Source organism: Podarcis liolepis, assembly GCF_965112155.1.
Source record: "Podarcis liolepis genome assembly, chromosome: 6".
NCBI lineage: Eukaryota > Metazoa > Chordata > Lepidosauria > Squamata > Lacertidae > Podarcis > Podarcis liolepis.
In genome coordinates this window covers 76,354,528-76,377,155 of record NC_139559.1, presented here as the reverse complement: position 1 = coordinate 76,377,155, position 22,628 = coordinate 76,354,528, and the positions used below count along the sequence as shown (strand labels likewise).

The 22,628-nt window shown below is 42.6% G+C and overlaps 2 protein-coding genes across 4 annotated transcripts in view; one reads left to right on the top strand and one right to left on the bottom strand.

The window, feature by feature from the left end:
* LOC310710274 (uncharacterized protein) overlaps positions 1 to 22,628 on the bottom strand; it is a 982,430-nt gene that overhangs the window by 386,101 nt on the left and 573,701 nt on the right. The window lies entirely within an intron of this gene.
* Positions 1 to 22,628, top strand: part of FNBP1L (formin binding protein 1 like) — a 71,593-nt gene that overhangs the window by 4,617 nt on the left and 44,348 nt on the right. The window lies entirely within an intron of this gene.

The window sequence follows — 22,628 nt, the reverse complement described above, 5'->3', positions numbered from 1 at the left end:
AAGGCTGCGGGTTGCAAATGTGCTTCCTGCATGGATCACGTTCGCAACCTGAGCGTCCACTGTACTAGAATATGGAGTACTGGCCTTAGCTGGAAGCAACCATAGCTGGAAATACTTGTGCCTCGTGTGACAGTTTTGGAACCACCTGGCTTACTAGCCTGCTTCTTCCACGTTCCAGCACAATGGAGTTATAGTAAAAACTTTCCACCCATATTAACCACTGAACCCTTGTGTACTGGCCAAAGATTGAGGTTTCTGGCAAAACATGTCATCTTTGATCTAATTTATTTCATGGTAACATTTAGTCTTTAGCCCTGAAGACAGTTGCATTAGCAGGTGTGTCTCATTAATTTATGATGGGGATGTATCTGGGACAGCATTGGAGCTCTAAAGCAGAGTAAAGACAAGAACTAGTATGTAAAAGTAATAGCTTTTCTCAAGTCCCGCTATGAAAATTGTAGAATTGTGGAGTTGGAATGGGCCACGGGGGGTCATCTAGTCCAACCCCCTGGCCAACGTGGGGCTCTTCCGCTGCTCCAACACTTTTATGGGAGATGAACAAGAAAAAATCCGCTGTGCACCTGAGAATTAGGATTAGCTCCTGTTTGCACAAATAATGATGAATTAGGCATTTGAAGGATTGCAGATTTTGATAACATTGATGGCAAAGGAAGACATGTCATGAATTGTGGTGGCAGACAAGCTTTCAACCTGGCTTGTCTTTAAATAACTTCCCAGGATGTGAAATCTCTATGTGGGACAAGAAGCTACAGTTAGAACTAGATATGGAACAACTTTGGGAAAGGAGTACGGCAAGGCTCCCTGCTTATTTAACTTATATGCAGAATTCATCATGCGAAAGGCTGGGCTGGATGAATCCCAAGCCGGAATTAAGATTGCCGGAAGAAATATCAACAACCTCAGATATGCAGGTGACACAACCTTGATGGCAGAAAGTGAGGAGCAACTAAAGAACCTTTTATTGAGGGTGAAAGAGGAGAGCGCAAAATATGGTCTGAAGCTCAACATCAAAAAAACGAAGATCATGGCCACTGGGCCCATCGCCTCCTGGCAAATAGAAGGGGAAGAAATGGAGGCAGTGAGAGATTTTACTTTCTTGGGCTCCATGATCACTGCAGATGGTGACAGCAGTCACGAAATTAAAAGACGCCTGCTCCTTGGGAGAAAGGCGATGGCAAACCTAGACAGCATCTTAAAAAGCAGAGACATCACCTTGCCAACAAAGGTCCGTATAGTTAAAGCCATGGTTTTCCCAGTAGTGATGTATGGAAGTGAGAGCTGGACCATGAAGAAGGCTGATTGACGAAGAATTGATGCTTTTGAATTATGGTGCTGGAGGAGACTCTTGAGAGTCGCATGGACTGCAAGAAGATCTAACGCATCCATTCTTAAGGAAATTAGCCCTGAGTGCTCACTGGAAGGACAGATCGTGAAGCTGAGGCTCCAATACTTTGGCCACCTCATGAGAAGAGAAGACTCCCTGGAAAAGACCCTGATGTTGGGAAAGATGGAGGGCACAAGGAGAAGGGGACGACAGAGGATGAGATGGTTGGACAGTGTTCTTGAAGCTACAAACATGAGTCTGACCAAACTGCGGGAGGCAGTGGAAGACAGAAGTGCCTGGTGTGCTCTGGTCCATGGGGTCATGAAGGACACGACTAAACGACTAAACAACAACAAGGGTGTGATTGCAATGAGAACTGATAAATTTCAATTTGTATCTGTATTTCTAATAGTATATGCTATTGTATATCTATTGTAGATTAGTGGGTTTTTTTTGTTTTTTGTTTTAAAAGCACTTTACGAATTTGTTCTTCTGGCTATACTTTGTGCCTCATAACATTACTTATAAAACAAGTGCTTCATGTGTAAGGATTTACACTGTGTGCTCATAATACTTGGATATTTTTGTATCTTTTGATACAGAATTGGATTCTGGCAAGTTCCAAAAATGATAATAATACACTTATGAGCTGACCTTTGGAAAGCTATAAATCTGTTTCTTTTGCTTTATAGTACAGGAAAATGGCTTCAAGGCTTCTTTTGAGATGTGTGTCCCCACAGATTATAGGCACTCCCTGAAATGGCTTAATCTCTGGTGTGTTGTACACACTTGCTTCCCCTCTCCCCATGACCATGTTTTTATTTTTGCTTTTTATGTACCAACAAATGATGCATATTCATTACCTCGATTTGACTACCTTATTTTGGGAGGAATTCAACTTTCCACCAGTGCAAGCATTTCAGCTTGCTAGACACAATGATCCCACCTCCTCTCCTGGCTTCCCCAACCAATGAAGGGGGGCAAGTGTGGGGAGGAGTGGGGGCAAAAGTTCTTGCACAGGGCTTCTGCTAACCGGACTTGTTACATGAACCCTGCGCTTTGTAATTAAACAAATGATTGAGAGTTAGCTCAGGGGCTTAACACATTTACAGTGTATTAAAATGCACGCCTGCTCAAAAGTAAACCCCACTGATTTCCCAAGCAGTGTTAGAAATTAGCCAGGCGCCAGGTGCATTTTGCAACTGGCATGGGTCCAATTGTGACCAGAGATGGAGATCTCTGGATGCGAGGTTGGGGACTGACATCTTCATCTGGCTGGTTCCTCCATCTTTCTTAAGCAGGTCTGCAGAACAGCTTATTTACTGCATGTAGATTCCCACCTTTTTCTCCAAGGTGTACATGGTTCAACCCCCCCCAGTCAATCCCTATAACGCCCCTGTGAGGTAGGTTCAGAGGCTGTGGCTGGACCAGGGTCACCCTGTAAGCTTCACGACTGAGTGGGTATTTGAACCCTGACCTCGTCCAACACTCTAACCATTGCACCACACTGGCTTCCTACAGTTATTCTGCTCTGAGGTAGCTATATAAATTAAGTAGGTAAATAAATAGGGTGAAAGCAAAATGCCACTTAAAAAAGGATCTGAAATATTTTCCTTGAAGCCTGAACTGGTTTTATTATGTATTGTTCTATTTGATGTTACAATGTGTTGCAAACCGCTTTGAGATTTTTTTTCTTTAAAATATAAAGAGGTGTAGAAATGAAAAATAATAATTAATGCCATTGCAGAAAAGGCACCTAGACATTATTTGGCAGGGACCTTAACCTAGACTTAAGGTGACACAGCATCCTTTGTAAATTGCCTCCATGCTGGGGCATCTGAAAGGGTCCTGAAGAGACTCCTAAGGAATCCATCTTTGACTTGTAGCTTAACTTACATTTTACTAGTCGTCCCCCCCCCCCCGCCCCGACAGTGTATTTGGAAAAGAAAAATGCAGCAACTGTAACTCTATCTATTAATTTCTTTTGGATGCTCTCTTGTGCTTAAGAGTAGTAAGCTGTAATGGAATGTGGTTGTGGCAGATAGATTTCTCGGCCACGTATTGCAAAACGTTATGACTCTGGACTATGATGCAAGTGTGTGTGTGTGTGTGTGTGTGTGTGTGTGTGTGTGTGCTCCTGAGTGAGTGCCTTTACCTTTTCAGCCGTGTTTCTTATTTATTTATTTCATCTGGATGCTTTTAGACTTGAGCTGATTCTTAGATAAGGGCTTTTTCCTCTGCAAGTTCCGTAATGGAACCGATTCCCTTTGCTTCAGTGCTGTGGATAGATAACAGAAAGCCCACAGAAATGTTACCAGTTTTCCTGCGTAGAGGCAGCTTGAGTGACAGGTTAGGTGAGTTACTTGCCTGGAAGGAATTGTTATTGCCCACAGGTGAGTTGGCTAACTGTAATGCTACCTTACTCTAGAATGGCAAAGTTCGTTGAGGCATGAAAATGTAATGGGGGGGGGGAAGCAACTTACTAGGCCAATTGCTGTTCCAACTGAATTTTGTTTTACTTCACCCTGTTAGTCAATATTTTTCCAGCAGTTGTCTGAGTCCATGGACATGTGTTTCCAGGGAACGTGAATCACTGATCCTGAGGGTTTTTGTTTTTCTCCGTTAGTTAAATATTCCAGATTGACAGGGATATTCCAGTGGTTTTCAACCAAATTGTTCTAACTTATCTGCTGAAGTAAAAACTCTTCTTTTCAATTATAGTTTATCTAGCTCAGTAGTTCCCAGAACTATTTGCTAAGTGGACATGGTATTATTTTTCAAAATAATACCATCTGCCCCCATTTTTACTTTACTAAAACCACGTAGCTTCATTTTTTGCTTCTTTTTTTAAAGTTAGATTGTCTACACTTAACAACCCCCTGCTTCTTAAGAATTAAAATATTTCTGATAAGAAGCTACCTGTCAAAATATCTGGCATATTTGAGACCACTGAAGTGCAATTATTCCATCACAGCTGGGGGTGAAAGAATGAGGGAGGCTAATATCAAATTAAGCTTGAAACCATGGCATAGCGGAAACACAAATAATACATTCTGACAGCAGGATTTGTGAGTATTGGCTGGGATCCAAAGGGCCACACAAAGTGTTCTGGATGTGCACTGAAGCTTTTCAAACTCTTCCTCCACCATGATCACCCAAGCCCTTTGGCTCTGAAAAGCCAGTTCTGAATGCCAGGCAACCCACCTGAGCGGTTTTCATTGCATTGCGAAAAGTTGCATCCGGAAGAGGGGGAAATTAGCAATTCCTTCATGTCTAAGGAGGAGCCTAGGTGGTGGTTGTAATGGCTACTACTCAATTTATTTATGCACCATTAAAATCGCAGAATGGTTTACGGGATTAAAGCCAGTTCATCAAGTAAAATTATAAATGCTTAAACTGGCAACAGCAACAGAGTATTTCCTGTAGGCACAAAGCAGCTTGATGGAGGTTGAGCACCCAGGTGGCTGTTCTGGTCCATGGGATCATAGAATTGTAATGTTGGAAAGAGACCCTGAGGATCATCTAGTCCCACCCCCCTCTGTCCCCTGCAATGCGGGAATATGCAGTTGTCCCATACTGGGGTTGAACCTGCAACCTTGGTGTCATCAGCACCATGCTCTAGCCAGCTGAGCTATCCAGGCTATGCAGGTCCCTTTTAGAACTTTGTTGTGGCATGGATCAGCTAACTGGAGATAAAAACAGTGGGTTAGACAGTGGGACCTTGTTGCATTTCCATGCTGCGCAGCGCTAGCCCTTTCAGCATTGCACAGCAAGGAAGTTGACCGGGGACAAGGACAGGGTTCTCTTCCTCCACGGTCTGCTTAGTATTTCTGAGCTTTGTGTCAACTAAAGGCGAACCAAGTTTCTGTGTGTGAGAATGGGATGTGAGCTTCGGCTTCACCCACTTTGAGGTAAGCAGCCTCCAACCTCTTTCCCCTGGGAGAATGTGGCCATTGGTGGCTGTGGAGAGACTTTATCCCTCCTTCTTTAGTGTGCAATGAAACACCGTGTCTGTTCAGTTCCATGTTTCCAGGCTTTGATTCTGCAGTTGTGAGTATGTGGCCAGCAGTAGCAGTGGTTGGAATAGAGTGCGTGCACATTACCTGCTTGTGAGGTTTCGTGTCCATCAGCTTCCCCTCCCCTCCCCTTCTGCACCGTTCATGTTTACCTTTGCACCATCTCTGTGGGAGACATTGGTACTAGCTGTTAGAATCATAGAATTGTAGAATTGGAAGGGACCACGAGGCTCTAGAACCCATGACTCTGAGATTAATCTCAGCAGAGCTATCCATCCCAGTGAGAAAGCATTGTTCCACCACTGCAGTTTAGTGAAGACAGCATACACTTCAGAGAGAGGGAGACATGGGAGATAGCCTGGTTACTTGCGCTTTGTCCTTCTGTCCACAGACGTAGGCAGATGCTGTTGGGGACTCGTGTCTGACAGTACACTTGAAGTGGTTTGGAGTTTGCAGTGTTCTCTTAATGTTTGTACGGAATGCTGTCTTTTAGTGCATAGTACCCTGTATCCAGTTTCAGTCACCAAAGTTTCCCCCTTCTGAGCTCTGCAGTATGCATAAGTTTAAGCTGCAGGCATATATAGCCCATGCTGTTCACACTGGCTGGAGCTAATGGGAATTATGCAGTAGTGCCTCGCAAGATGAAATGAATCCGTTACGCGAGTATCTTCATCTAGCGGTTTTTTCGTCTTGCGAAGCAACCCTATTAGCGGCTTAGCGGATTAGCGCTATTAGCGGTTTAGTGGCTATTAAAGGCTTAGTGGCTTAGCTGCTAAAAGGCTATTAAAGGCTTAGCGGCTTAGAAAAGGGGGGGGGAGCGAAAAAAAATCTCAGGACTCGCAAGACATTTTCGTCTTGCGAAGCAAGCCCATAGGGAAATTCGTCCTGCGAAGCGCATTGAAAAATGGAAAACCCTTTCGTCTAGCAGGTTTTCCGTCTTGCGAGGCATTCGTCTTGCGGGGCACCACTGTAATCCAAAACCTTTGAATGGCACCAGATTTTTGCAGCGTCACATGCTGTTTATTAGTGAGCTCTGTTTGGTGCCTTGGCAGAAAGTTTGTGTACTCATCCTTTCGGGCAATTGTCATTTTTTCCAGCTCTATAAAATCTTGAAAAGGAGGGGGTGGGAACAGAAGGGTATAATTAAATGTGCTGACTTTTATTGCCCAGTGCAATTGGTCCCCCAAAGTACAGAATCTTGGCTGATCTTTGTAGCTGTAGTTCCGTCTATAATAAGTGTTGTTCAGCAGCAGCTGGGTGATCCTTGATGAAATGAAGGCTGTCAAACAACAGTATTAGGCACAGGGCTCCTCACATTTCCAAACACCAAAATGGTACCTCATTAAAATAAAATAAAAAGTTTGGTAAATGAAAGACGTTTTGTCAAATGCATAGATTTTCCATAACTCTGAAACGGGTGTGGAATCTGCAGTCCTCCAGATGTTATTTGATTGCAAATCCATCTCTCTGACTGTTGGCTATGCTGATTGGGACTGATGGGAGTTCGAGTCCAACATATGAAAGACTTCAGACCCCTGGATCTCTGCTCTCAAACACTGCTTACTTGCTCTTGTTTTGTATGCTGTGAAATCACACTGGGTATTCTTGTTCTACAAATCAAACACTTCCTTTGTATGATACTCTCGTAAAAGACACATTGTAAAACATCAGCCATTGAAAATATCGTCTGTTTCAATAAACTGGTTTATTTTCTGGTACATAGTATTTGCTCTTTAACACTTATGCTTATCTGATATTTGCTGAAGAGAGAGGGAATGTGGCAGAGGTTTGGGCGCAACAAATAATGCTTCGTGAATGCTCCATTCAAACTCTAATGGATTTGCATGTTTCCACCATTGTGAGGCAAATTGCCAACTGCTAATAGAGGAGGCCATTGATAACTAAATTATAGATATATAAAGCACTCTCGAACATATTTATAGCATTAACTATTACATAAGTAATAAGACTAACTCTACGGTCTTTGTACTCTTGGCAGCTGCTACCCTGTTCTGATGCTGGCATAATGTAGTAACAGGGCTGTTCAGCCAGCAGCAGAGTCTACATCATTGCAATAGCTGCAGAAACCGCAATTTAGGGTGATAGCTAGTTCCACAATCCTGGGAAGTTCTATCACTAGTAGTTGAGCACAGTGTTGCATGCTGATTGCACCCACATTAATGAGCAGAAAAGGCAAGGAGATCAGCAGCTACAACTACAATATACAGCTGTCTGCTGCTCAGTGGGAGAGGGCAACGTAAGTAAGAGGAAGAGAATATCGGTCTTGGGAGTCCTTTCACTGGAGGTGTAAATGTGTCCCCGGCAAAGCAAAGCCTATCCTAAGATGGTCCTGCCAGCACCGGTAATTTCAGGGCATGCATTTCAAGGGTTTGAGTTTATTTGTCACTGTGCGCTTAAAGACCACATTCAAAAATGGACACATTGCCTGCAATGAGCACACACAGCATCTGTGCTTGTAGGCTCCTTTAGTCTGTTCTATGAGCCAGGGAAATCCTCTCTATGCCTTGGGGACAAATGTATGAAAATGGGAAGCACACGTGTATTTGTGTGTGTGTATGTAGCTCTGTTTGAGTCTACAGAGTTTTACATTGTGCTATTAATAAATCTTTGACTAGAACACCGTCTGTGTTCGACAAGCTTAAGCCTGTTTTAATCAATTGTACAAATACGTTAAATGTAAGCAACTCATCCTACAGTTGTTGTTGTTGGGTTTAATTGGTAGCAGCATAGTTAATATCACAGCAGTTGATTAAATATTAAACGGAACTTCTGGTTCAAGCGTTATGTATGCTGACTTAGCTCCACATTAAGAAATGGATCTGGTGTTCAAAATACATGATCGATACAAATTTGCTCAGCGTGGATTAACGTACGACTTCCTTCTCTGTCAAACTTGTAGACATCTTCCAAAACAATGTTAAGATGGGCTGCCAAAGATAGGCAGATGAACCAGGAAAGTCTTAACACATTTAGATAAAATGGAAAAACTGATAGTTAACTGTGAGCATTAGAAGTCTGTGCTCTCCCACGTATTACTGAAATCTGTTGGATGGGAAATTAACCCTGTATCAATTGTGTCCACCAGGTTTCAAGATATAGCACCAAGTTAAATTTAAGGAAGCATAGCCCTGGTCTCTATGTACTCCTGGTCAGGTACCCTGTTCAACAGTTGGCCAGTTTTTAGTTCTGTACCTGGTATCTGTTTTAATGATACTGTTTTATATATTAATGTGATTATTATTAATTTGTTGTAGTTTAAGGAAATCTCCTTAAATTATGGATAGGAGTGAATGATTGCACCTTAGCACTCCAGTTGGATAGGGGACAGGTAAGGAAGATAATGTCATGTTTCTGTTTCTAGCCCAAAGCATAATCTTAACTTATATTTTAAGGAGCTGTTTATAGTCTCTGGGTGGATGTTGATTTTGGTAGCAGTATTTTCCCACTTTGCTTTTTTGAAGAATGGATAAAGAAAGAGATCCTTGGGACTACAGTGGTGCCCCACAAGACGAATGCCTCGCAAGACGGAAAACTCGCTAGACGAAAGAGTTTTCCGTTTTGGAGGTGCTTGCTTCACAAGACGAAAATCTCTTGCGAGTTCCTGCGGGTTTCCCCCCCCCCTTTTCTAAGCCGCTAAGCCGCTTATCAGCTGATCCGATAAGCTGATAAGCCGCTAATAGCGCTAATCCGTCAATGGGCTTGCTTCGCAAGACAAAAAAACCGCTAGACGAAGAGAATCACAGAACGGATTCTTTTCGTCTTGCGAGGCACCACTGTATTAATGAAACCACATGTCACCCGTGTTTGACATAGCTATTGATGTCCAAATTGGGGTGGAGTGGGGGATCTAAGATGGGTCAGAAGCCTGCTAGCCTACCATGTGCTTGTGGGTGAGACTGGTTGGGAAAGAGATGGGTAGGACTACAGCTAAAGAAGCCAGCTAAGACATCTGGCTATAAAATACATGCTTGATTGGTATAACTTTTCGCAATATTACATGAGCAGCCATAATGATAATAATGCTTTTGTGACCTTAGGAGGCTGGCATACGTTGACTGCAGTGATTGACTAGCTTGGTGGGTTACAAGTTTCAAAGCCTGATATAAGACACGGGGGAGTTGGGCTACATGTCTGCTCTGTTCTACTCCTGATATATTAAGCAACTTCAGCAGCACTGGGGTGAAAACAGCAACAGCTGGAGTCATTTAGGCCAATATGGAGAAATGGTATTGCCTGGTTGCACCACATGGTAGCTTGGTTAGTGTGTGTACGTGCATGCGCGCGCGCGCACACACACACACACACACACACACATGCCCTGCCTATTGTACTCCTCACTCCACCTATAGATTATGATGGGAGCATCGCCAGGCAGGCCAGTATAATGTAGTAATATTCTGCTTGTGTGCCTAGAACTTCAGGCATGAAATGGTTTGCAACATCTATCTGGGTAAGGCTCAGATAAGGCCACCCAGTGGGATGTGAAACTAAGTAGATTCAAACTCTCACACATTCAAGTCTACAACACACCACACTGTTATATGCATTGCATATAAAGCCATTGCTTTTTTAGGATGGAAAAATGAGGTTCCCACCCACATCCATTCTAAAGAGCTTTATTTTTTTTAAGTTAAGAGACCATGCTCAAGTGGAGTTGGGAGAGCAAACTTGCAACTTTTTCTTTTCTTAAGGCTTACTAAATGCTTTAAAATGAGCAGACTAAGGAATGTGGAAGATGTATTGCTGTATTTAGTCCCAGAGACTAAGAAATATAAGGCACTTACTTAACTTTGTGGCCCAGGGAGGATAGAACACCATTAACGTGACTAATACCATTGCAGCTGTTAAAGTGACCCACCCTGTCCCTAACCGCTGGGATAAAAATGAGTTTAACACTTCTGGATTGCTTTGTAAGTCTCTTTTTTTTGAGGGGGGGGGGTCATTATTTCACAATAACGTGGGGATGCCTCTAATATTTATGTAGGCACTTGCAGTCATGATGTCAAATTGATCAGAAGGTCGGCGGTTCGAATCCCCACGACGGGGTGAGCTCCCATTGCTCGGTCCCTGCTCCTGCCCACCTAGCATTTCTAAAGCTTGTCAAAGTGCAAGTAGATAAACAGGTACCGCTCTGGCGGGAAGGTAAACGGCGTTTCTGTGCACTGCTCTGGTTCGCCAGAAGCAGCTTAGTCATTCTGGTCACATGACCCAGAAGCTGTCTGTGGACAAACGCCAGCTTCCTTGGCCTATAGAGCGAGATGAGCACCGCAACGCCAGAGTCGTCCGCGACTGGACCTAATGGTCAGGGGTACCTTTACCTTTAAGGCTGCAATACTAATCCATTTACCCGTGAGTAGGCTCCATTGAATTCTGTAGGTCTTACTTCTGAGTAGACATGGTTCGGCTTACACTGCTTAACTCAGTGGAACTGACTTCTGAGTAGACATACCTAAGATGGTGCTGTGAGTTTATCTCTCTTGGAAAGTGTCATGGAATAGTGAGTGATGCTAAATTTTTCAGTTATGTTTGCTCCAAATTAGGATTGTATATAAAGTACTACCTCAGGTTACAGGCGCTTCAGGTTACAGACTCCGCTAACCCAGAAATAGTACCTCTGGTTAAGAACTTTGCTTCAGGATGAGAACAGAAATTGTGCGCCAGCGGTGCAGCAGCAGCGGGAGGTCCCATTAGATAAAGTGGTACCTCAGGTTAAGAACAGACCTCCAGAACGAATTAAGTTCTTAACCTGAGGTACCACTGTAATATGAATGGAACCCAGATGGACCAAATAACAATTCCTTCAAGTGAGCCACTTGCTAAGATCCACCCCTCAAAAATCCCTTTTCTGTCCAGATATATAATATACCAGTAGGTTGGTAAAGTTTTGGACACATCTTCCAGACTGTCTTATATAATTCTGTGCTCCATGACACCTACCAATGGATAGTTTCATGAATGGAAGCTATATGAAATATAGATGACTAGCTTTAGTAATTTATTTCAGTTTCACCTAAACCCTGGAAAATCTTGTTCAACAAACAATTCAGAATTTGACAGCTGCCAACGTGGGTTAGTCTTTTCATTGTCTACTAAATATGCTTAACACATTGTTCTGATTTCTACAACAGACTGTCCTTGCTGTGAAAAAGTTAGTAAATCAATACGCTTGCTTGACTGCCCTATGTGGGTATGTCTTTAGATGCATATAAAGCATATACGATAAAGCCTTTTTCATAACAACCAGTGTTATGAAAAAAATGCAAGGTGATCATACAAGGCTGTATTAAGGACAGAACTTTGCTTCTGAGTAGTATGACAGTAGCTAAAGAGAATGTTACATCATACAGTACAGATTGTCATTTACTTTTCCTTCAGTTGTTATTTACTTTTCTTTGCTTAACGGGGCTTCATCCTCAGTGATGCAGTTCTAATTAAGAAATGCTGCTGTCAGCTACTTTGATGTGGGGAATAAAAGTGCAGATAGGGTTCTTTAAAGAAAAAAGAGGATGTAAGAAAAGCTCTGCTGGATTAGACTGTCAGGGGTCAGCAAACTTTTTCAGCAGGGGGGCCGGTCCAGTGTCCCTCAGACCTTGTGGGGGGCCGGACTATATTTGAGGGGGGGGGAATGAACGAATTCCTATGCCCCACAAATAACCCAGAGGTGCATTTTAAATAAAAGCACACCTTCTGCTCATGTAAAAACACCAGGCAGGCCCCACAAATAACCCAGAGATGCATTTTAAATAAAAGGGCACATTCTGCTCATGTAAAAAACGCTGATTCCCAGACCGTCCGTGGGCCGGATTTAAAAGGCAGTTGGGCCGGATCCGGCCCCCGGGCCTTAGTTTGCCTACCCATAGACTAGTTCTTCATCCTGTTCTCAGAGTTCACAATCAATTGGCTATGGAAAGTCCTCAAGCAGCACATTAGGGCAATGCCCTGTCCCTTTGTGGTCTCCCAGCCACTTGTGTTCAGTGAAATATTACCTCTGATCCTGAATGTAGCACTTCAGTAGCCTTATTCTCCATGAATTTATATTGATTCCCTTTTAAAGGCATCTAAACTTGCAGCCATCGCTCCATCTTATACGTGCTGTATGTAAAGAAAGCGCTTCTTTTTAATCTGTCTTGAATATCCTACCATTCAGTTACATCAAATGGTACCCTGTTATCAGCTTTCTTCACAACATGCATAATGTTATAAATAAATCTGTTATGCCTTTCCTTACTCATCCTTTTTTTTTCTCTCAGCAAAAAAGCCCCCAAACATTTTAATTTTCCTTGGTTGCGTCAATTTCCCCAATCATTTTGGTCACAGTTTGCTTTTGGTTTTAATTTATGTTGCTGAGCTTGTTCCTGTTGGAAAGCTGGGGTTTGTAAGAGGTGGTGTGGTTACTGCCCTGGCTTCCTTGTCCCCGTTGCTAAACTTGGGTGCTTCGACTTCTATTCTCCTGCAACTTCTGCTGCAGACAAGGAAGTCTGCAAGATATTTTGGAAACGTAATTGTTCAAAAAGTAGAAATGCCAGAAATATCCCTAGTAAGTTTGCAAGCAAAGCGGAGCAACGGGGGAAGAGTGTTTGCGAAGGCACCAGCTGTTGGAAAGGAAACTGCTAAATATAGGAATGCTGGTTAGGGCTGTGCAAAATTTTGTGGGTGAGATGGAGGGATGTTGTTGGGGTGTGTGGGCAGGGGAGGGAGAAGGGCTGCAGCATTGCCAATGACTCAGCATAAGCAGAGTCATACTTGGGGAAATACCTTTGCATTACTAGGGCTATTGGTGCGGACAGAACAATTAACATGTCCAGAGCTGCTCTGACAGATTCCCCTTAGCTTGCTGGAAATGCAAATCAGAATCTCTTCTAGCTTCCCCAACCAAGCAGTGGGGTGAGAGAGAGGGAGGAACAGAAAAGCATGCAAGCTTGGCAAAGCCTTCCACACCCACTGAAACTTACTCCTTGGTCAGGCTGTGTGTGTGTTCCCACTTTGCCATTGCTCAGCTTCTTCCCAAACAACTGAACTGCAGGGGTTAAATCTCCCCAACTCAAACTGCTTAGCAGCTGGTACAGAAACAGCTGATTTAGGGCCAGGAGGGTAGTAGTTCTCCCACTCAGGGTGCTGAGCCGAGGGGGGTGCAAAATTGAGAAGATCCTTACAGTGGTACCTCGGGTTAAGTACCATATTTTTCACCCTATAGGACGCACTTTTCCCCCTCCAACAATGAAGGGGAAATGTGTGTGCGTCCTATGGGGCGAATGCAGGCTTTTGCTGAAGCCTGGAGAGCGAGAGGGGTCGGTGCGCACCGACCCCTCATGCTCTCCAGGCTTCGCACACCTCTCCGCAAGCAGCAGGAGCCCAGCGCTGGGCTCCCGCTGCTTGCGGAGAGTTGCCTGCATGCTGAAGCCTGCATGAGCTGAGCTCAGCGCGTCCAGGCTTTGCGGACCTCTCAGCAAGCAGCGGGAGCCAGTTCTGGGCTCCCACGGCTTGCAGAGAGCTGCCTGTTTGGGGGCTGGAGTCGGGGGAAGCTCGGGCTTCCCCCGCCCCAGCCCCGCGCCTGGGGGAAAAATAATTTCCCCCCCTTTATTTCCCCCCCAAAAAACTAGGTGCGCCTTATGGGATGGTGCGTCCTATAGGGCGAAAAATACGGTACTTAATTCGTTCCGGAGGTCCATTCTTAACCTGAAATTGTTCTTAACCTGAAGCACTATTTTTGGGTTAGCGGAGTCTGTAACCTGAAGCGTATGTAACCTGAAGTGTATGTAACCCGAGGTACCACTGTAATTAAGAAGATGCATTTGGGGGGGCGCCAAATTTTGGCCTTGCATAGGGCACTATATTACGAAAGATTATCCAATATGCCTCTGCCAATTTTCTTCTTTCTCTTTTATGTGCTGTAAGTGCAGCAGTGCTAACTGTGGCACAGAGAACAACACCTCTGCCCAGTAAAGCAGAACTCAAGCCTACTTCGGGAGGAGAAAAGAAACACTGAAATAACTCTGCCAATTTTTTAATATTTCTTTTTGCTGGAGGAAAGAGAAGAAGTGGAGCTCTGCTAGTGTGGAAGCGGCACTTGTAATTCCTTGAACCGAAGATTGTATTAAATGCTTGACTGGGATTTACAAACATAGCAGCTTTTCTTAGTACAATGATGAATGTGATATTTTGACCATTTGCAGCCCTTATCCTTTTAGCAGAGTTTACGTCAGCATTTTTGCAATTTTTTTTTTTAAATGATTTTGTTGCTCACTTTTTCTTTTTAACTTTCAGACCGCTCAGGAATTGGTGTATTTGCTCTTATTCCCTGCTAGTAAAGCTTCTTTGCCACTTAGGGAGAAAAAAACAACATTAAAATTGACATAACAGATTCTTAAACTCTATTCAAAATAAAAAATTCCTTCCAGTAGCACCTTAAAGACCAACTAAGTTAGTTCTTGGTATGAGCTTTCGTGTGCATGCACACTTCTTCAGATACCGTGCATGCACACGAAAGCTCATACCAAGAACTAACTTAGTTGGTCTTTAAGGTGCTACTGGAAGGAATTTTTTATTTTGACTATGGCAGACCAACACGGCTACCTATCTACTACTTAAACTCTATTGTAAGTGCTGTAATTCCCACAGGTGATTCAAAGGGTGTTTTCTCTTCACTCTTGACATTGGTATTAAGAATATTAGCATGTGTAAATAGGTTATGAATTTCTCAGTACGCATTAAGGGCAATGATGATTTTCAGTTTTCACCACATTGTGGCTAAGATGTTAAAGGCACCTTCAAAATACTGACCCGACCCCCCCCCCATATTCTGCCTGGAGGTAAAATTGAGAGTGGACCTCAGTGGTCCTTTATAATCCCTTCTCTGACTCATTCTGGAAAGAAAGTTACAGGTCAGCTGGAAGGTTCTGTGTTTTGTTTAAATACAGGCACCCTCTGTTTGTTTGAACGTGTTACTTTCTCCCCCCCCCCCCCATGGAGGGAGCACAAAACAAGATGCACACTTTTCATCTTGGAGAGCCAGGTAATATCTGAACAAGTGCTAAGAACTAATCACTTTTGAGAATAAATCCAAGCCACCATTAACTTTGTCTCAAAACAAACTCTGTTATGCGAGATGTAGACCTTAGTTGTCAGCAGTTGCAGCGCTGATATGGATCATTTAACAAGTTTCTGACCGAGTAATTGTTGTATTGTGGCACCTTTTTTTATTGAGATATGATTTCTCAGAGTAAGTTATATTGTTCAGCGTGGCAGGAGGGGAAAGCTGACTCCAGGAGTTTTACCACTAAACAATATAACTTGCGTAATTTTCCGTAGCGATAGCTATCCTCTGAACAACATGAAGGAAAATTGTGAATAATGAACTGAGAAACTATGAGCAAACAGCATAAGAAGCCATTCCTGATTTAGGACTTCTTTCCAAAGATGACATTTTGGAAGGAGTTTACAGATCTCACTCACTTCAACGTAATGTGTAAAATTACAACACAATGATCATCACAGTTTCTCAGAAAAAAATATTTTTTCCCTACCAGACAACTTTAGGACCAGAACTCTGTGTAGCTGACCTGGTTTTCAGCTGGCAAGGCTGTGGTTCAGATATTCTGTAACAGAGGTGGTGTCATTGGGGGTCAGTCAGCAGATTTCGGAAGAAAACAAAATGTGAATTCAGCTGGCTTTCCATAATAGAAGGTTTTACATAAGTGCTTGACAATGACTTACCATTGGGCTTTTTAGAGAGTGCAAGTTTAAACAGGCAGACCTGGAGGGAGTCCGCTTAAACATATAACTACCTGAACTTTGAGAAGCCTACATAATGCAGTTGTTTACACTAGTGACTTCTGGATATTTCAAGCACTTAGTGTACAAGGAAAGAGAGAGAATCTGGCAGCGAGGTTGCATTTGTTGTGTCTTAGATCTAGAAAAGTAGGATTTGACTCATGAGAGCGGGTATGGTACAGAACGATTGTACAATTAGAAAAGTTTTGACAAATATTGAATACTAGCAGGGACTGAGTGCCCAGTGCTTAGAAGTCTCAAAGTTGTGATTTTTAAAATGATAATATAATTTGTGGATTTTGACCTGTCAGATAATGTGTTTTTATCTTGTATTTTATTCTGTGAACCACCCTGAGATTTCGTGATGAAGGGCGGTATAATAAATTGAATAAATAACAAAAGTAGTAGTAATGTCAAGAATCAGGTCAAGTTACACACAGGTAATGTTCGGTCTACCATCTTGATTCAGAATGGCACCTGGCACTCCCCATCTCAGTTCATGCCAAATTTGGCAGCTGAACCTATGCCAGAAAACAGGTGAAGTCATGCCAAAGTGACATTTCACTCCAAAATATTGATTCAGCATGGTGCCTGGCGTCCATATGACATTGAAGTCCACCACCCATGCCTCGGAAATCCCTATGCTGAGTTTGGTGATGATACCCTGACAGTCACCCAGACACAGAGAGCACAAACACTTCCCAACATATATTGTATATATAGTTATATGTGAATTTAAAGGCCACTAAGGAAGAAGGTGTCAGGGCCTTTAATTACCACACTTTGAATATTTTATTGAAGTCAAGGAACAGGATAGATCTAAAAACCTATCTTAGATATTTAAGAAGTCAGTACTTGGGCTACTGCACACTTTCTGGATTGGTCATCTTGAACAGGAGCACGTTTTCTGAAGCATCCATGTAACCTATGCAGATCTAAGCTTCAAGAAAAACACAATGATAAAAAAGTGATTTGCAAAACTAAAATGTTTTTCTTTTCTGGAAAACTTAAGCACGGGGTATTTCGTATAGACGTTTTTGAATGAAGATGGAGCTACATAAGGCAAGAGTGGCCTCCCTGTGTGGAGTGCTGATATAACTTAATGGTTATATTTGGTGTCGTTAAGGTGGACATCTTTCTGCCAATGACATGTAGTGGGACACATGACTAAGTGTACTAACTTATGATAATAGGAATACCGTTTTTGGTGGTGACGCTGTATTCTGTTCTTAGTCTCTCCTGAAAGGAGAGTCTTTTTGGATGGGTAGATGTTGGTATTTTGGAACGCTTTCAACATAGTTACTTCCTATGACAACAAGTGAGCCATAAAGGGACTGTGCATATTAGTTCCATGTGTACATTTTCAAATAGTCTAAATTGTGGAACAGTGACTCTTAAGCGTGTCCTTTCCAAAAACCATTAAACAGCTGCAGAAATGTAAATTCTCAGTTAAAGTACTTCCTTTTGAATGCTCCTCTGCGATTCATTATAGGCCTTAGTAGACTATGACTCTCTCTTCTGGTATGGAAGCGTTGAGCTTCATTCTGCTTGAAAGCTGAAGTTAAATATCTGCTAGGGCTCATCATCATAGCCCAAGTGACTTAATAATAATAAATGCAACATTAATTAACAAGTCATACAATTTATAGTTTTATTGTTAAGAATAAGTGTTGTATTAGCTGGGGAGGTGCTATGCTCTAACTGTGGCAATAGCAGACAAGTATAATTAACCATAGCAATATTTTCCACAATTTTCTCTCTCTCTCTCTCTCTCTCTCTCTCTCTCTCTCTCTCCCCACAAATCCTCTCTTTGGTACTCATCAAAGGCACCCTTCACATGCCTCGTGCTGATTTAAGATTCTTGGAAAACAGATACTTCAGTCACTATGTGTTGTCAGTTAGTCAATTGCCCATTGCTGTTTGTTCCAGCACTCAGAATGTATTGCAGGTGAATAGACCACTTCTTCTGTGCTTATTTAACTTAGTTCCCCAAGGAACATGATTGTCTTTTAAGTCTTAAATTCCTTGAGGATTAATATTGGGGGCGACCTAAAAAGGGGGCCAAAAGCCACACCTGCAAAGGTTATCAGCCATCCAGGATCATAAATACTCTGCAGGTGTACATATCCCTGTCATTCTTTAGAAGTCCTTTCTTTTACCTGTGACAACTGAGGTACACAATGGAAAAGATTAAAAGGATCAGGCCTAGTGGGTTAGATAGACCTAGTTGGATAAGAGTTAGAATTAGATAAATCCAATGAGAAATTCTTCCAGAAATAAAATATCCAAGCTTGAGTTCCTAACTGTCTTGGGTTCAGCTTCATTATTAGGTTCTATGGAGAGTGGTAAATACATATATTGTGTGCACCTTGGCCTAACCACCATCTTAGGGATGTGTACAAACAGGTTACCACTGCATATATTTTTATATTATTGTAATACGATGCTTATACTTGGTCCCTGTTCATTACCTTGCTGCATTATTATTTTTTGTATCAAGTGAAGGTTGAGATCCTTTTTGAAGGCAGCACTACATATTATACATCATAGCAACCTTACATTGACTTACAAGAACATGAATCGTGGCAGCAAGATCATCCTTATTCATAATAGGGTGCAGTTGGTGCACCAGATGATGTTGGTGGAAACTGCTTTGTACTACAGATGCCACCTGGGTAGCTATAGACAAAGATCACCACCAGCATAAAGGGAAAATGCAGCATTGTTCAGCACAGGCTGAACTCCTACATCCTGGTTAAGAAAAACAAAAACTACAAGCCTTTCACTTATAGTACTTCCTTTTGAAACCCACAGGGAAGCTCTTAATATTCAATTTTCATATAGGATGGCGCTGTGGTTCCCTCGGATAGTTTGAGATCCTCTAGTCTTCCTACATTCATTAAAGCAATACTCTGCACTTGCAGTTGCAAAATATGCCAATCCCTGTTGACTTTGCTTTTATATTCTATTTCAGTTTGGGGTTGTAATATTGATAATGGGTATATTCTACTTCTACTTTGCCATGCTTATTTCCTACACAGTAGAAAACTGTGTGATAAGATACCACCTTCTTCTGCTCAATGGTAATGAATGCTGTGTTTGGCTGTAGGAATTCTGAGATATGTTTTCTATCTCCAGTGTCTCAACTCTAATATGTGTATACCCAGTCTAATCTGGTGGTGGCCAACCTGTGGTCCTCAAGATGCTGCTGGACTTCAACTCCCATCAGCCCCAGCTGCATGGCCAATGATCAAGGTTAATGGGAGCTGTAGTGAGGCAGCATCTAGAAGACCACAGGTGAGATGCTCCTGGTCTAATATCTCTAATCACAGGGGAACATGGAATCTGTTTGGGGATAAAACTGAACCCCAGTTCTGAGAGTAGGAAGTGAACCCTAACAAATGACAAAGCCGCTATATATATTTCATCTTGTGATAATATTATCACAATAGTTACCCTGGGCATGGTGCAGTGTAGATTGATCTTTGCTTTGCTGCCAAGTCAGCCTGGTGACTTCAACTTCTAACAAAAATAATGTAAGAGGAGCAGTGCTGGATCAGACCAAACAGCTATCTGGGCCAGCATCCTTTCTCACAGTGGCTAACAAGTTGCCTCTGGAGAGCTCCAAAACAGGACTTGAGGGAAATAGCCTTCTCCTGTTGTCCCCCAACAACTGGTATTCAGAGGCAAAGTCATGAGATGAGAATTCTCCTGAATTCTGAGAGTGACAAGGTATGAGATTTTACTCCATTAATCAAATTTGTCTTCATCAAGTTGTGCTTTGGGATCCAGTTTGCTTACATTGCCTCCCCCCAATTTGCTTGAGTTCTGTTTGTGAGGAAATCTAGCAATGTTTTTAAAAATGGCACTTGACTAGTTTTCCACAGACCTGGCAGTGTGTCAGAACAGTGAACTAAGAAGTCCAAACTAGGACAGCAAAAGCATTGTTCTTGTGTTCACGGCAGGAAGCTTGTTCTAATGTCTCTGACTGTTGGTTCAGTTCCAGAGCACCTTATTGGAGTTTCAGTGCAAGGGTGAAATAGTCAAAGCAAATGGATAAAGCAGAACAAAATGGAGAATAGCCAGATTCTAGTAACTATTAACTTAATGAAATGCATTATGATGAATGGATGAGATAGTTATTTCAAAGCTGTACATGCGACATTACACCTTCCCCCACCCAAACGTTGCCTTGCCTACTTCCCAGCGCATACTTGGACTCGTGGTTTAAGATCCATAGTGATGTGCTAGTACCGTATCACACAGTACAGACAAGGCTGTTGTCCAAGAATGGGTGGTGCTCTAGCAAAAATATGGCCATATTTCAAGCTAGGTTTTCACTTACGGCAAATTGTGTGGTGCAGATGTATCACGTCTCTGTGTGGTTGAGGCGATGGATTTATGGAGATGCTCTATGGTTGTTCTTCCCCCACCCCCAAAATGCTTCATCGTTTGCAGAGAACAAGGTTCCTGGATTATTAACCTCTTCAAGCTAGAAATGCTTAATATTATTGAAGAGTAAAGCACTACAGTGGCCAAGCTGGTCTTTAAGGATCCACTGTTTTGTTGGGTTGCAATGAAGAAGTAGATGAATTATAATGTGGTTGGGATGCAATATATGGCCATATTTACCCAGTATGCTGGATATAACTGAGAGGATAATAATAGAAACCTGATAGCCTTCATTCTTTTTAAGGTTGAGTTTTGGCTTCCATTTGCTGCCTCATATCGCTTTACCATCTAGCATTGCCATTAATTTTTATGTATCATCTAATCTTCAGGTGTTATATATATATTCTCAAATATATTGCATGTAATGTAAAATGGCTTTAATGGCAGTCTGAGACCATGCACATGTTTTGAATATCAAACAGTTAATTACTAGGTTTGTTGAACATTAAAGCTAAAGTTGCAGTTGAAGCAGTCGTCTTAAACAAGGCAAACTAATAAAAATGAAATCAGCCTGAAGCGCAAGTTTCAATTATGGGCATGCTTTTAGAACTAAGCCTCTTGGCAATCATGAACAGTTCAAGTGTAGTCTTTGTGCACTGAAGCATTGAGGTTTCCCTTTGTCTCATCTTCCTCTTCTCTGTGGCCCAAACAATAGCTGCAGAGCCTTGGTTTATTTACTTCATGTGTACGGTTTGCTTCTCTCTGTTGAGCCCACTCAGGTTCACCACACTGTGGCGTATATATTGGGGCACATTGAGGCCAGGAGATAAGCATAAGTAGAGTTTGAGGGAGGCAACAGCCACATCTCTGCCACAACTGTAGGGCCTGGGTGTTTTTTCTAAAGTGGGAGGGACACGGGTAAGAAGGAGTTATCTGCCAAAGTGAACTCCACCGCCATTACTAAGGAGAGAATCCATTAGGGACTTCGTCTGAGCTCAGAAAGCACTACAGCAGTGTTTCCCAAACTTGGGTCTCCAGCTGTTTGTTTGTTTTTTGGACTACAACTCCCATCATCCCTAGCTAGCAACACCAGTGATCAGGGGTGATGGGAATTGTCCGTAAACAGCTTGAAACCCAAGTTTGGGGAACACCACAATAGAAGCTTCCTTCATGCTCAGCTATCTGAATCCTAGAGTAGATTTCAAATATGTACTATAATCTGTGGTAATTCTATGTAATATATAGATATGTAAGTGCTGTGTGAGAGAATTCAGCAGCCAGGTTGCTCACAGGGGTGAGAAGGTTTGAGCATATAATGCCCATCCTGCACTGACTGCCAATTAGTTTCTGGGCCTGGTTAAAATGCCACCTGCTCCCCTATAAAGCCACAAACGGCTCGGGACCACAATACCTCAAGGACCACCTCTCCCCATATAAACAGACCTGGACCCTGCAATCATCATCTGAGGCCCTTCTTCATGTGCCTCCTTCATGAGAGGCCCAGAGGGTAGCAACATGAGAAGAGGCCTTTTCTGTGGTGGCTCCTCACTTGTGGAATGCTCACCCCAGAGAGGCCCGCCTGGTGCCTTTGTTATGTATCTTTAGGTGCCAGGCAAAAACACTCCTCTTATCCCAGGCCTTTGGCTAATTAAACAATCTATGGCCTTTAAAACTGTGTTGGGGAGGGGTTGTTTTTGTTTCTAAGTAAGTTACATATTTTTGTGTTTTTATTTTGTAAACTGCCCTATGATCCTTGGATGAAGGGCAGTATAGAAAATCGATCAATAAATAGAATAAAATAAATAGATACACTTGGTAATAGAAACCTCTAGTGACTCACTATGTAGGATGGACATTGGGTTGCTGAACTAGAGATGAGAATTTAGTCACTAGCAAGGGGGTGGAAAGAATATGGCTTTTCCGGGAACAGGGGAGGTAAGTCAGCAGCAAAAGAGTAGCAGAACCTGGGATTCAAATACATACTGCAAGCTCCGCAGTTCAGCTCCTTAAATCTTGACCCCTGACCCCAGCTGGACCTCGTTTTCAAAAGATGCTGAACTAGATAGACTGCCAGTTTCATTCAG